Below are 14,592 nucleotides of genomic sequence, written 5' to 3'. Positions count from 1 at the left end.
GCTTCCGCCGCTAATATCTAACGTTTAACGGGCCGGCCTGTCGGCTATTAGCGACACCAGTGGCTGAATACACAGTAGTGTATATATTTATCGTAAGAGAGATTTGGTCAACATGCCGTGTTGGCGCTTGACAATTCTCATATGCTACCGATATCTCTGTGTTATTCTGCACTTGACGTATATCTAAGAGACTTTCTCACGGTGATTACTCCGGTATTGTGGTGCTCCTGTGATACATTTACGTTAAAAAGGAGACAAAAATTACCATAGATATATGTAATTATGAGACATGCTTCTTCCTTTTGTCACCATATGGCATCGAATACGTCAAACAATGCCGATTCGAAAACAGAAAGCGAAATATATTCACGAAAACAGTTTATGAGACTGAGAGAGAAATAAATAAGTAAATATATAAAACAAAAAGACCCAGAAGATATCCAGAAGAGAAAAATAGACCAATAAAAAGAAATTGCTGTCAGGAGTGGGATTCGAACCCACGACCACATTCGTGGACCAGAATACTCAACGTTCTGGTTAAGGAATTATATCTTGAGTCTGGCGCCTTAGACCACTCGGCCATCCTGACAACTGGTACCTACGCAATAAATTTTAATTGGAATGTGTTTGACAATGTCACAACTGTACTGTCTATATTTTAACCAATAGAATATATATTTGAACTATTATTCCAGACATCATGTTCATATAATATAAATAGAGGATCTTTTTGGTCTGACAGGCAACATTTTTTTATGTAGTGTTTTTTGTACCGAAACACTTTCAAACTTCGAATACTTGTATATTTTGTGTTATAGAACAGATAAAAAAATTTTACATTCGAAGTTATTTCATGTAAAAAATTGTCGTATTTCTGTAATTTCAACCAATCACTGACGTCTATTGAGGTGAAAACAATTACGCCATGGAATGTAAACAACGTTGTCAGGGGATCCTTTCCCTTGAATAAAATTAGTGCCGTTGTTTGTCAACAAAAACTATCCGTTGCCAACAACAACTATCAGCGGAATATATTTCGTTTGTCACTGTTATTTATGACATCGTTCGTGCGTTTGTACTGATTTTAGCTTTAGTGTTTTAGGGTTAAGGTTCTGGTTTTAGAGTTAGGGTTAGTTTTAGGATTACGGTTAGGGTTATGATTATTTTTGCCATGACCTTAACCCTAACCCTAAAACCCTAAACCCTTACTAGGGAATAATGATATAATTAAACAGGGAATAACACTCTTAACACCGGTAAAAATTATTGTTTATAAAAAGAGCAGTAACTGTATTCAGCTGAATAGGCGTTAGTGATTGGTTGAAATTACAGAAATACGACAACTTTAACATGAAATAACTTATTAAGAAGTAATTTTTGTTAAGTACTTGTGGCTATGGCGAAAGAATGTATCTGGTGGACGCGTCTGAAAGGATTAGAGACAAACACTTTCCTCTCTGGTCAATCTCTCATCAACTTTTTCAAGTATCACTTGAAAAGGAAGGTGAGAGTAGAGAGGCAAGTGTTGTCTAGCAACTGTTTCGAAAAAAGATGGATACATGTAGCAAGAATGGCACGTATAAATGACGAAGCCACCTTGATCATGATTCTATAAAACGGTAAACCTAGAGAGTTACTTTTTTTTTTTTCCTTTCGTAAATAAAAGTGTGTAATGTAATTTGTGACATTAAAATGACAGAGGTTACCGTGGTCTTTTCGTAGGTTTTTCTTTCCACGGATAACCTCCCTGTTTCTTGGGAATTTTCTGTATTATTTCGTAGTTTTTGTAAATACCCCAAACGTTTTGCGATGTTTTGTCTACTGTGGTTTCACATTTACAAAACAATAATAGAATGTGGCTGAAGAGAATTTGCGCCGGTTTTTCCCTGCACAAAAATTCCGTCATTAGATCTTTATTGATTTTATTTAAACATCATTCGTTAAGTCATAATTCTTTACGTATTCTATCATTTTTTTTTGGTAGACATAGAAGTAATACGGAATATTTTACTATGTTAGACACCAATAAGAGAAACGAAAATCTACAATAGACAGAAAGATATGTGGAAATTCCATGAAAAACATTAGCGTCTTTTGGTGGTGAAAGTGTAGAAAAAATTCAAATTTATATTTAATTTGTGAGTAGTTAACGTGTTCTCAGTACGATGTTGTTGGTAGAATATTTGTTAGTCAGTAGAAAGATACATTTTGATTTCTGTCATTGTTTCGACTTTACCTTATTGCTAACCAACGTACGGGACTTGATAATAATTTACATTGGAAAACTCGGTGGTTAATTTGTTAATCACAAGTTATATTTGATATTTGTTTGCATGTATCCTGTCTCGCTATCTACATTCTATTTATAGTATGTAAACATGATATCTGGAATAGTAGTCCAAATATATATTTTTAATGTTTAAAATATAGAAAGTACGCCAGTAACATTGTTAAACACATTACAATTAAAATTTATGTCGTTATCGTCTATTGCCAGTATGGCCGAGTGGTCTAAGATTCCAGACTCAAAGAGTAATTACCTAACCATGAATATAGGATATTCTGGTTCACGAACTTGGGCGTTGGTGCGAATCCCACTCTCGATAGCTATTTCTTCATTAAACTCTTCCACATGTTTTCCGGCTCGCATATATTGTTATTTAAATTTTCTCTCAGTCTCGGTGCACTATGGTGATAAATGTCTTTTTATCTATCCTCATACATACTGACTCCAAATCGCTCTATATATGAGAAAACTAAAATATACTTTCAAGGTTATGTTTCCTCGTAAGGAAGAGATAAATCTATAAATGGGACGTATTAACTTTCCAGCAACTTCGATTCATTTAGAATCAACCATCTACTCTCAGCGAGACCTTAATTTTTGAATCGGTTCTCAATATTACACTGTGTAAGACGATTTTTGTCCTTGGGTAGGAACTGTTATTTCCAATTTGCTTACCCCTACAAAGGATGAAAAATGGCTAATATTACCTTCAAACTTTGCTTTTGTTACGTTTATTTAAATCCCAAAGAATCCTTCTCAACACGTGGCTATGATGCTCCCCCACTACTTCTGCTCATGATCAGGGATGCATATATTGTCAGCCACTAAGGGGCATGCTTAAGTTGTTAAGGCCAAGCAAATGACAAGCAAATCTGTTGTATTGAGCAGAATATAAGCTGTCACGATACTTCTGCTTCAGCAGCTCAGCGCTGAATGTGTCTGAAATGTAATAGAAAATGGGTCAGTTTCAAAACATAGATGTCCAGATCACAAGAGAAATGCTTGAAGAGAATAGTAGTAATTTTCTTTAGATGTCTAGATAAGCAAATAGAAAATAACACTTACTGACCAAAGACAAAATAAATAAATAAATAAATAAATAAATAAATAAAATAAAACAAGAGAATAAAAATAAAAAAAAATTGTTGCGGTTGATATATATATATATATATATATATATATATATATATATATATATATATATATATATATATATATATATATATATATATATATTATTGGATCGAATATACGTTCGCCCTTTTCACAAATATATATTAGAATAGCAGAGATACCCGGCCTTGCTCTTGATTAAAATAGTTTATTATTGTTTTACTTGTTTCGGTATTATAAACCCGATTTCATTCGGGTCTACGCGGGCCACATGTTAAAAGATGAGGAATTTTGCCCTAGAGCAAAATCAAATTGAGCAAACTCAAGTTGCTATGCAAACACGCTATCACTTTTGACATAGGTGTGCAAATTTTCAGCCCAATCCCATCACATTTACTACACTTTTGCCAGCACAACTCCTTGTGAGACAACGTCCGTCCTTTTCACAAATAAGTAGTAGACTTACAGAGATACCCGGCCTTGCTCGGGATTAAATTGGCATAGTTTTTCATTGTCTTACTTATTTGGTTACTATAACCCGATTTCATTCGGGTCTACACGGGCCACATATTAAAAAATGAGGAATTTTGCCCTAGAATCCACGCCTTTCAATTGAGCTAACTTAAAGTTGCCATGCAAACTCGCCAGCACTTTGATATAGGTGTGCATATTTTCAGCTCAATCCGACCACATATGCACACATTGTATATATACATACGCATTAAATACGTATATGTACATATATATGCATTATATATATATATATATATATATATATATATATATATATATATATATATATATATATATATATATATATATATATATATATATATATATAATTTAATTCAAGGGAAAGGATCCCCTGACACCGTTGTTTACATTCCATGGCGTAATTGTTTTCACCTCAATAGACGTCAGTGATTGGTTGAAATTACAGAAATACGACAATTTTTTACATGAAATAACTTCGAATGCAAAATTTTTTTATCTGTTCTATAACACAAAATATACAAGTATTCGAAGTTTGAAAGTGTTTCGGTACAAAAAACACTACATAAAAAAATGTTGCCTGTCAGACCAAAAAGATCCTCTATTTATATTATATGAACATGATGTCTGGAATAATAGTTCAAATATATATTCTATTGGTTAAAATATAGACAGTACAGTTGTGACATTGTCAAACACATTCCAATTAAAATTTATTGCGTAGGTACCAGTTGTCAGGATGGCCGAGTGGTCTAAGGCGCCAGACTCAAGATATAACTCCTTAACCAGAACGTTGAGTATTCTGGTCCACGAATGTGGTCGTGGGTTCGAATCCCACTCCTGACAGCAATTACTTTTTATTGGTCTATTTTTCTCTTCTGGATATCTTCTGGGTCTTTTTGTTTTATATATTTACTTATTTATTTCTCTCTCAGTCTCATAAACTGTTTTCGTGAATATATTTCGCTTTCTGTTTTCGAATCGGCATTGTTTGACGTATTCGATGCCATATGGTGACAAAAGGAAGAAGCATGTCTCATAATTACATATATCTATGGTAATTTTTATCTCCTTTTTAACGTAAATGTATCACAGGAGCACCACAATACCGGAGTAATCACCGTGAGAAAGTCTCTTAGATATACGTCAAGTGCAGAATAACACAGAGATATCGGTAGCATATGAGAATTGTCAAGCGCCAACACGGCATGTTGACCAAATTTCTGTTACGATAAATATATACACTACTGTGTATTCAGCCACTGGTGTCGCTAATAGCCGACAGGCCGGCCCGTTAAACGTTAGATATTAGCGGCGGAAGCAGCATTATTACAGAATGGCAATCTTTATGTCCTACTTAACGCGGGTGTATTATAGGAGAGCCGTAATACAGCAAACAGTATTCACTCTGCGAGACTGATGAAATGTAAGTCACACTGAAATGACGTGATACAAGTGTTCGTTACCAGTGCTTGACAATTCTCGTCTGCTCTGGATATCGTTGTGTTTTTTATACACAAGACACATATACGAGAAACTTTCTCAACGTGAATACTATAGTAAATCCACGTTAAGTAGGATATAAATGTTGCTATTCGGTAATAATACTGCCACCGTTGCCAATATCTAATTTCCAAATATCTATCCCTACTTCAAATGTAACCATACTGAAATATACTTTCGAGATTATGATTCTCCGTAAAGAAGTGATGAGTCTATAAACAGAAGGATTACCTTTCTGATTTAGTTTAGTCTTACCAATTACGATTCATTTAGAATCAGTCATCTGCTATCACTGAGATAATGATTTTTGAATGGGTTAATTGTCTATCAAGTCGTTTTTTCTGAGTTTGCATTTCCCCATTTAAAGACGTTAGGCCAATTCAAGAGAAATTTATTTTGTAGTTTATTATTGTTTATATTTTGAATCACATATAGATGGAGGCACAGAAATCTTTTAAGTGCTTAGAGCCTCTATGGGTTTTAATCCGGCCTTGGGTATTATGGTTATGAAAGTTTAGAAAAGCAGGTAGATAATTATAGGAAGAAAAATGAGTTCTGAGAACGCTGTTAAATTCGTCAACAGAAAGTTACACTTTGATTTCCATCAACGTTATTGATGATCATTTTCGATTTTACGACAAATGCTGAAACGGTTCTAGCTTTAAAGGTACCGCGAAAGGCTTTTTTGGAAGCTCTACCTTCCGAGTTTTTTTACAGGGCTTGGAAAAACTGAAGGACCGCTGCAATAAGTGTGAAAATCTGAGAGGGGGATATGATGAATGTTATTTTTCATAATTGACACACCTGTATTTTCTTTTAATCAAAGCCATGGACTTTTAAGTACCACCTGGTAAATTAAGACGTGATAATAATTTGCATCGAAAAACTTAGTAGTTAATTTGCTAATCACAAATTGTATTTGATATTTGTTTACATGTCTGTGTCTCGCCATCTACATTCTATTTAAAGTACATGAACATGATATGCGGAATAGTAGTCCATCGAGCACATTTCAATTTTAATCTATTCCATTATCATCAGTTGTCAGGATGGCCGAGTGGTCTAAGGCGCCAGACTCAAGGTATTATTCCTTAGCCAGAGCGTAGAGTATTCTGGTCCACGAATGTGGGCGTGGGTTCGAATCCCACTCCTGACAACCGCATTCTTTTATTATTTATTTTACTCTTCCACATATTTTCCGACTCTATTATGTAATTGATATATGTTTTTATTAATTTTCCACTCAGTTTCATAAACTGTGAACGTAAATGTACTTTGTTCTCCCCGCTTTCGAATAGGTATTGTTTGATAGATTTGGTGCGTCAATGTGACAGAATGGAGAAACATTTCTTATAATTCAATATTTATCACTTTACATCCTGATTTCAGATATGTATAGAAGCACTGTATGTAAGCATATATATATATATATATGACAAAGTTATTTAAATAAATTTATTTCCCATAATAATTTTGCATCTCTATCATATATTAGTATAAAAGTTTACTAACAACTTGAAATTCGTTTCCTTTTTCACACTGTTTTCCCGATTGCATCATGTTTTCCGAATCCAAATTGACATTGGATGGCAGATCTGTGCAGAGTGTGAACAGGTTTTGTTTTATTAGATATATATTTTTACATACAGATTTCAAATCACATCATAAGTAGTCTTGATCTAGAACAGTTTTGAGGTTATAATCGCCAAGAAAGAACTTAAAGGTCTAAAAGCAGAAAGATCTCCTTTTCGACCGAGTATAATAAATTACGCTGTGCGTATCTATGTGTGTAACAATTTTAGAGTTCGGATTCTAGAGTTAGGGTTAGTTTTAGGGTTAGGGTTAGGGTTAGGGTTAGGGTTAACAGTCTAGTTAGGGTTAGGGTTAGGGTTAGGGGATTAATACAATATACACCGTTACAGCGCTAACTGTTTTCAACTGAATAGACGTCAGTGATTAGTAGAAATTATCGAAATAAGACAATTTTTTACATGAAATAAATTCGAATACAAAATTTTTTTTCTGTTCTATAACACAAAATAGATAAGTATACGAAGTTTGAAAGTCTTTCGGTACCAAAAACACTACATAAAACATAAATGAAAACTGGTGCCCCCGTTTTGAAATAAATCCTCTAACATGGCAAAATATCGCCAAAAATTAACTAGACATGAAATACAAAGAAATTATACATTAACGAATAAGATTTAAATATAGAGATACACGATCCAGCTACGGAGTAAGGTTACACATAGTGGGATTTGGTGTTAGGAAGTACAAAGATAAATATTTAATCATAAGACATGATCTTTATTTTGTTATCATATATTGCCGAATTTGTGAGCATATACCGATCCGAAAGTGGAAAACAAAAAATACATTTACGAGAACAGTTTGTGAAAATGAAAACGAAATTAGTCAGTTTATACAAATAAGTGGAGAATGCGTAGATGGGAAAATACAAGTTGGAACTGGAACTCGAACCCACGCCCATGTTCGTGGACCAGAATACCCTTTGCTCTAGATAGGGAATTACACCTTCACTCTGGCGGGTCACGTGGACAACTGGTATTCGATGGACGAAATAAAGCGGAAAATACTTACCTATGCCATTGCTACTCTTCGCTGTGTTCAAACAAAAGACATTGAATATCCAGCCTACAGTACTATTAATTAATATAGAACATTTGTATATTTCTTATTTCTAGAATTTAATTAAAATGTCAATGTCAATATAAAGGACACAAAAACAAATACAAAACTCAAATTGTGAATAGCAAAATAACAGCAAAGATTTTCACATGAATTTCTTAAATGCTAAGCGTTGTTTCACTACAACTTAAGGTCGAAAATGATGATCACACTGACAAAGATCAAAACAAGTATCTCTCTCTTGATAGGCGAATAATAACATCACACTGGGAACACATGTTTCCCTCTCCAAAGTTAGGTATTAATTTCTATAAGATTTTACTGAAATATCGGTTTCAAATTTTGGCACTAGAGCAGCAGGTATTGGGGAGGGAATAAGTTTATTACATCAATCCGTCTTCAACTTTTATTGATCCTGAAAGGATGAAAGGCAAAGTCAACCTTGGTGGCATTTGAACTCAGAGCGTAAAGATGGGCTAAATGCCGCAAAGCATTTTGTCCAGCGTGCTAACGATTCTGACAGCTCGCCACCTTAGATTTTGTTAAAATATTCTTTTCTGCTCTAAACAAAAGGCCCGAAATTTTAGTGGAGGGAGCCAGTAGATTAGACCGACTACGGTACGCAACTGGTACTTAATTTATCGACTCCGAAAGGATGAAAGGCAAAGTAGACCTTGGGGAAATTTGAACTCGGAACGTAAAAGAGACGAAATACCGCTAAGCATTTCGGCCGGCGTGCTAACGTTTCTGCCAGTTCGCCGCCTTAGATTTTATTAAAATATTACAACTGTAACATGTTGAATTATTTAATACAATTTCGTTGTCTATATGAGTTTGTGTAGAGTGTGGTTCTTCATATTGATATCTAATACAGCAAAATATACCATCTTGATCATTTTAAAACATAACAGCACCGATGTGTTCTTGCATAAACAACGTCAGAAGCAACAATGATGAACGACTGGCAGACTATAGTTTGCAAGGCGAAAGTACATGACTAATTTTAACATCTAATGCATCGAAGCTGACAAGATCCAACTCGGTCGAAAAGGAGATCTTTCTGCTTTTAGACCTTTAAGTTCTTTCTTGGCGATTATAACCTCAAAACTGTTCTAGATCAAGACTACTTATGATGTGATTTGAAATCTGTATGTAAAAATATATATCTAATAAAACAAAACCTGTTCACACTCTGCACAGATCTGCCATCCAATGTCAATTTGGATTCGGAAAACATGATGCAATCGGGAAAACAGTGTGAAAAAGGAAACGAATTTCAAGTTGTTAGTAAACTTTTATACTAATATATGATAGAGATGCAAAATTATTATGGGAAATAAATTTATTTAAATAACTTTGTCATACATATATATATATATGCTTACATACAGTGTTTCTATATATATCTGAAATCAGGATGTAAAGTGATAAATATTGAATTATAAGAAATGTTTCTCCATTCTGTCACATTGACGCACCAAATCTATCAAACAATACCTATTCGAAAGCGGGGAGAACAAAGTACATTTACGTTCACAGTTTATGAAACTGAGAGGAAAATTAATAAAAACATATATCAATTACATAATAGAGTCGGAAAATATGTGGAAGAGTAAAATAAATAATAAAAGAATGCGGTTGTCAGGAGTGGGATTCGAACCCACGCCCACATTCGTGGACCAGAATACTCTACGCTCTGGTTAAGGAATAATACCTTGAGTCTGGCGCCTTAGACCACTCGGCCATCCTGACAACTGATGATAATGGAATAGATTTAAATTGAAATGTGCTCGATGGACTACTATTCCGCATATCATGTTCATGTACTTTAAATAGAATGTAGATGGCGAGACACAGACATGTAAACAAATATCAAATACAATTTGTGATTAGCAAATTAACTACTAAGTTTTTCGATGCAAATTATTATCACGTCTTAATTTACCAGGTGGTACTTAAAAGTCCATGGCTTTGATTAAAAGAAAATACAGGTGTGTCAATTATGAAAAATAACATTCATCATATCCCCCTCTCAGATTTTCACACTTATTGCAGCGGTCCTTCAGTTTTTCCAAGCCCTGTAAAAAAACTCGGAAGGTAGAGCTTCCAAAAAAGCCTTTCGCGGTACCTTTAATGCTAGAAACGTTTCAGCATCTGTCGTAAAATCGAAAATGATCATCAATAACATTGATGGAAATCAAAGTGTAACTTTCTGTTGACGAATTTAACAGCGTTCTCAGAACTCATTTTTCTTCCTATAATTATCTACCTGCTTTTCTAAACTTTCATAACCATAATACCCAAGGCCGGATTAAAACCCATAGAGGCTCTAAGCACTTAAAAGATTTCTGTGCCTCCATCTATATGTGATTCAAAATATAAACAATAATAAACTACAAAATAAATTTCTCTTGAATTGGCCTAACGTCTTTAAATGGGGAAATGCAAACTCAGAAAAAACGACTTGATAGACAATTAACCCATTCAAAAATCATTATCTCAGTGATAGCAGATGACTGATTCTAAATGAATCGTAATTGGTAAGACTAAATTAAATCAGAAAGGTAATCCTTCTGTTTATAGACTCATCACTTCTTTACGGAGAATCATAATCTCGAAAGTATATTTCAGTATGGTTACATTTGAAGTAAGGATAGATATTTGGAAATTAGATATTGGCAACGGTGGCAGTATTATTACCGAATAGCAACATTTATATCCTACTTAACGTGGATTTACTATAGTATTCACGTTGAGAAAGTTTCTCGTATATGTGTCTTGTGTATAAAAAACACAACGATATCCAGAGCAGACGAGAATTGTCAAGCACTGGTAACGAACACTTGTATCACGTCATTTCAGTGTGACTTACATTTCATCAGTCTCGCAGAGTGAATACTGTTTGCTGTATTACGGCTCTCCTATAATACACCCGCGTTAAGTAGGACATAAAGATTGCCATTCTGTAATAATGCTGCTTCCGCCGCTAATATCTAACGTTTAACGGGCCGGCCTGTCGGCTATTAGCGACACCAGTGGCTGAATACACAGTAGTGTATATATTTATCGTAAGAGAGATTTGGTCAACATGCCGTGTTGGCGCTTGACAATTCTCATATGCTACCGATATCTCTGTGTTATTCTGCACTTGACGTATATCTAAGAGACTTTCTCACGGTGATTACTCCGGTATTGTGGTGCTCCTGTGATGCATTTACGTTAAAAAGGAGATAAAAATTACCATAGATATATGTAATTATGAGACATGCTTCTTCCTTTTGTCACCATATGGCATCGAATACGTCAAACAATGCCGATTCGAAAACAGAAAGCGAAATATATTCACGAAAACAGTTTATGAGACTGAGAGAGAAATAAATAAGTAAATATATAAAACAAAAAGACCCAGAAGATATCCAGAAGTGAAAAATAGACCAATAAAAAGTAATTGCTGTCAGGAGTGGGATTCGAACCCACGACCACATTCGTGGACCAGAATACTCAACGTTCTGGTTAAGGAAGTATATCTTGAGTCTGGCGCCTTAGACCACTCGGCCATCCTGACAACTGGTACTTACGCAATAAATTTTAATTGGAATGTGTTTGACAATGTCACAACTGTACTGTCTATATTTTAACCAATAGAATATATATTTGAACTATTATTCCAGACATCATGTTCATATAATATAAATAGAGGATCTTTTTGGTCTGACAGGCAACATTTTTTTATGTAGTGTTTTTTGTACCGAAACACTTTCAAACTTCGAATACTTGTATATTTTGTGTTATAGAACAGATAAAAAAATTTTGCATTCGAAGTTATTTCATGTAAAAAATTGTCGTATTTCTGTAATTTCAACCAATCACGGAACAGCCTGCCCGTGAAATTAACGTGCAAGTGGCTGAGCACTCCACAGACACGTGTACCCTTAACGTAGTTCTTTCTTGGCGATTATAACCTCAAAACTGTTCTAGATCAAGACTACTTATGATGTGATTTGAAATCTGTATGTAAAAATATATATCTAATAAAACAAAACCTGTTCACACTCTGCACAGATCTGCCATCCAATGTCAATTTGGATTCGGAAAACATGATGCAATCGGGAAAACAGTGTGAAAAAGGAAACGAATTTCAAGTTGTTAGTAAACTTTTATACTAATATATGATAGAGATGCAAAATTATTATGGGAAATAAATTTATTTAAATAACTTTGTCATATATATATATATATATATGCTTACATACAGTGCTTCTATATATATCTGAAATCAGGATGTAAAGTGATAAATATTGAATTATAAGAAATGTTTCTCCATTCTGTCACATTGACGCACCAAATCTATCAAACAATACCTATTCGAAAGCGGGGAGAACAAAGTACATTTACGTTCACAGTTTATGAAACTGAGAGGAAAATTAATAAAAACATATATCAATTACATAATAGAGTCGGAAAATATGTGGAAGAGTAAAATAAATAATAAAAGAATGCGATTGTCAGGAGTGGGATTCGAACCCACGCCCACATTCGTGGACCAGAATACTCTACGCTCTGGCTAAGGAATAATACCTTGAGTCTGGCGCCTTAGACCACTCGGCCATCCTGACAACTGACGATAATGGAATAGATTAAAATTGAAATGTGCTCGATGGACTACTATTCCGCATATCATGTTCATGTACTTTAAATAGAATGTAGATGGCGAGACACAGACATGTAAACAAATATCAAATACAATTTGTGATTAGCAAATTAACTACTAAGTTTTTCGATGCAAATTATTATCACGTCTTAATTTACCAGGTGGTACTTAAAAGTCCATGGCTTTGATTAAAAGAAAATACAGGTGTGTCAATTATGAAAAATAACATTCATCATATCCCCCTCTCAGATTTTCACACTTATTGCAGCGGTCCTTCAGTTTTTCCAAGCCCTGTAAAAAAACTCGGAAGGTAGAGCTTCCAAAAAAGCCTTTCGCGGTACCTTTAAAGCTAGAACCGTTTCAGCATTTGTCGTAAAATCGAAAATGATCATCAATAACGTTGATGGAAATCAAAGTGTAACTTTCTGTTGACGAATTTAACAGCGTTCTCAGAACTCATTTTTCTTCCTATAATTATCTACCTGCTTTTCTAAACTTTCATAACCATAATACCCAAGGCCGGATTAAAACCCATAGAGGCTCTAAGCACTTAAAAGATTTCTGTGCCTCCATCTATATGTGATTCAAAATATAAACAATAATAAACTACAAAATAAATTTCTCTTGAATTGGCCTAACGTCTTTAAATGGGGAAATGCAAACTCAGAAAAAACGACTTGATAGACAATTAACCCATTCAAAAATCATTATCTCAGTGATAGCAGATGACTGATTCTAAATGAATCGTAATTGGTAAGACTAAACTAAATCAGAAAGGTAATCCTTCTGTTTATAGACTCATCACTTCTTTACGGAGAATCATAATCTCGAAAGTATATTTCAGTATGGTTACATTTGAAGTAGGGATAGATATTTGGAAATTAGATATTGGCAACGGTGGCAGTATTATTACCGAATAGCAACATTTATATCCTACTTAACGTGGATTTACTATAGTATTCACGTTGAGAAAGTTTCTCGTATATGTGTCTTGTGTATAAAAAACACAACGATATCCAGAGCAGACGAGAATTGTCAAGCACTGGTAACGAACACTTGTATCACGTCATTTCAGTGTGACTTACATTTCATCAGTCTCGCAGAGTGAATACTGTTTGCTGTATTACGGCTCTCCTATAATACACCCGCGTTAAGTAGGACATAAAGATTGCCATTCTGTAATAATGCTGCTTCCGCCGCTAATATCTAACGTTTAACGGGCCGGCCTGTCGGCTATTAGCGACACCAGTGGCTGAATACACAGTAGTGTATATATTTATCGTAACAGAGATTTGGTCAACATGCCGTGTTGGCGCTTGACAATTCTCATATGCTACCGATATCTCTGTGTTATTCTGCACTTGACGTATATCTAAGAGACTTTCTCACGGTGATTACTCCGGTATTGTGGTGCTCCTGTGATACATTTACGTTAAAAAGGAGATAAAAATTACCATAGATATATGTAATTATGAGACATGCTTCTTCCTTTTGTCACCATATGGCATCGAATACGTCAAACAATGCCGATTCGAAAACAGAAAGCGAAATATATTCACGAAAACAGTTTATGAGACTGAGAGAGAAATAAATAAGTAAATATATAAAACAAAAAGACCCAGAAGATATTCAGAAGAGAAAAATAGACCAATAAAAAGTAATTGCTGTCAAGAGTGGGATTCGAACCCACGACCACATTCGTGGACCAGAATACTCAACGTTCTGGTTAAGGAATTATATCTTGGGTCTGGCGCCTTAGACCACTCGGCCATCCTGACAACTGGTATTTACGCAATAAATTTTAATTGGAATGTGTTTGACAATGTCACAACTGTACTGTCTATATTTTAACCAATAGAATATATATTTGAACTATTATTCCAGACATCATGTT

The 14,592-nt window shown here is 34.5% G+C and overlaps 7 non-coding genes across 7 annotated transcripts; 2 read left to right on the top strand and 5 right to left on the bottom strand.

Annotated features, from left to right (window-relative positions):
• Positions 1-476: 476 nt before the first annotated feature.
• Trnal-caa (transfer RNA leucine (anticodon CAA)) lies at positions 477-589 on the bottom strand. The gene is made up of 2 exons: positions 552-589; positions 477-522 (listed from the first exon to the last, which is right to left on the bottom strand). It is a non-coding gene; the product is annotated as a tRNA-Leu (tRNA).
• A 4,036-nt stretch (positions 590-4,625) lies between these two features.
• Positions 4,626-4,738, top strand: Trnal-caa (transfer RNA leucine (anticodon CAA)). Its single transcript has 2 exons — positions 4,626-4,663; positions 4,693-4,738. It is a non-coding gene; the product is annotated as a tRNA-Leu (tRNA).
• A 1,700-nt stretch (positions 4,739-6,438) lies between these two features.
• On the top strand, positions 6,439-6,551 carry Trnal-caa (transfer RNA leucine (anticodon CAA)). The gene is made up of 2 exons: positions 6,439-6,476; positions 6,506-6,551. It is a non-coding gene; the product is annotated as a tRNA-Leu (tRNA).
• Positions 6,552-9,686: 3,135 nt separating this feature from the next.
• On the bottom strand, positions 9,687-9,799 carry Trnal-caa (transfer RNA leucine (anticodon CAA)). Its single transcript has 2 exons — positions 9,762-9,799; positions 9,687-9,732 (listed from the first exon to the last, which is right to left on the bottom strand). It is a non-coding gene; the product is annotated as a tRNA-Leu (tRNA).
• Positions 9,800-11,499: 1,700 nt separating this feature from the next.
• Trnal-caa (transfer RNA leucine (anticodon CAA)) lies at positions 11,500-11,612 on the bottom strand. The gene is made up of 2 exons: positions 11,575-11,612; positions 11,500-11,545 (listed from the first exon to the last, which is right to left on the bottom strand). It is a non-coding gene; the product is annotated as a tRNA-Leu (tRNA).
• A 938-nt stretch (positions 11,613-12,550) lies between these two features.
• Positions 12,551-12,663, bottom strand: Trnal-caa (transfer RNA leucine (anticodon CAA)). Its single transcript has 2 exons — positions 12,626-12,663; positions 12,551-12,596 (listed from the first exon to the last, which is right to left on the bottom strand). It is a non-coding gene; the product is annotated as a tRNA-Leu (tRNA).
• Positions 12,664-14,363: 1,700 nt separating this feature from the next.
• Trnal-caa (transfer RNA leucine (anticodon CAA)) lies at positions 14,364-14,476 on the bottom strand. Its single transcript has 2 exons — positions 14,439-14,476; positions 14,364-14,409 (listed from the first exon to the last, which is right to left on the bottom strand). It is a non-coding gene; the product is annotated as a tRNA-Leu (tRNA).
• Positions 14,477-14,592: the final 116 nt, after the last annotated feature.

This window comes from Octopus bimaculoides, chromosome 1, assembly GCF_046866305.1.
Source record: "Octopus bimaculoides isolate indiv1 chromosome 1, ASM4686630v1, whole genome shotgun sequence".
NCBI lineage: Eukaryota > Metazoa > Mollusca > Cephalopoda > Octopoda > Octopodidae > Octopus > Octopus bimaculoides.
The sequence above is the reverse complement of the archived record's forward strand: the minus strand, read 5'-3'. Positions and strand labels throughout refer to the sequence as shown.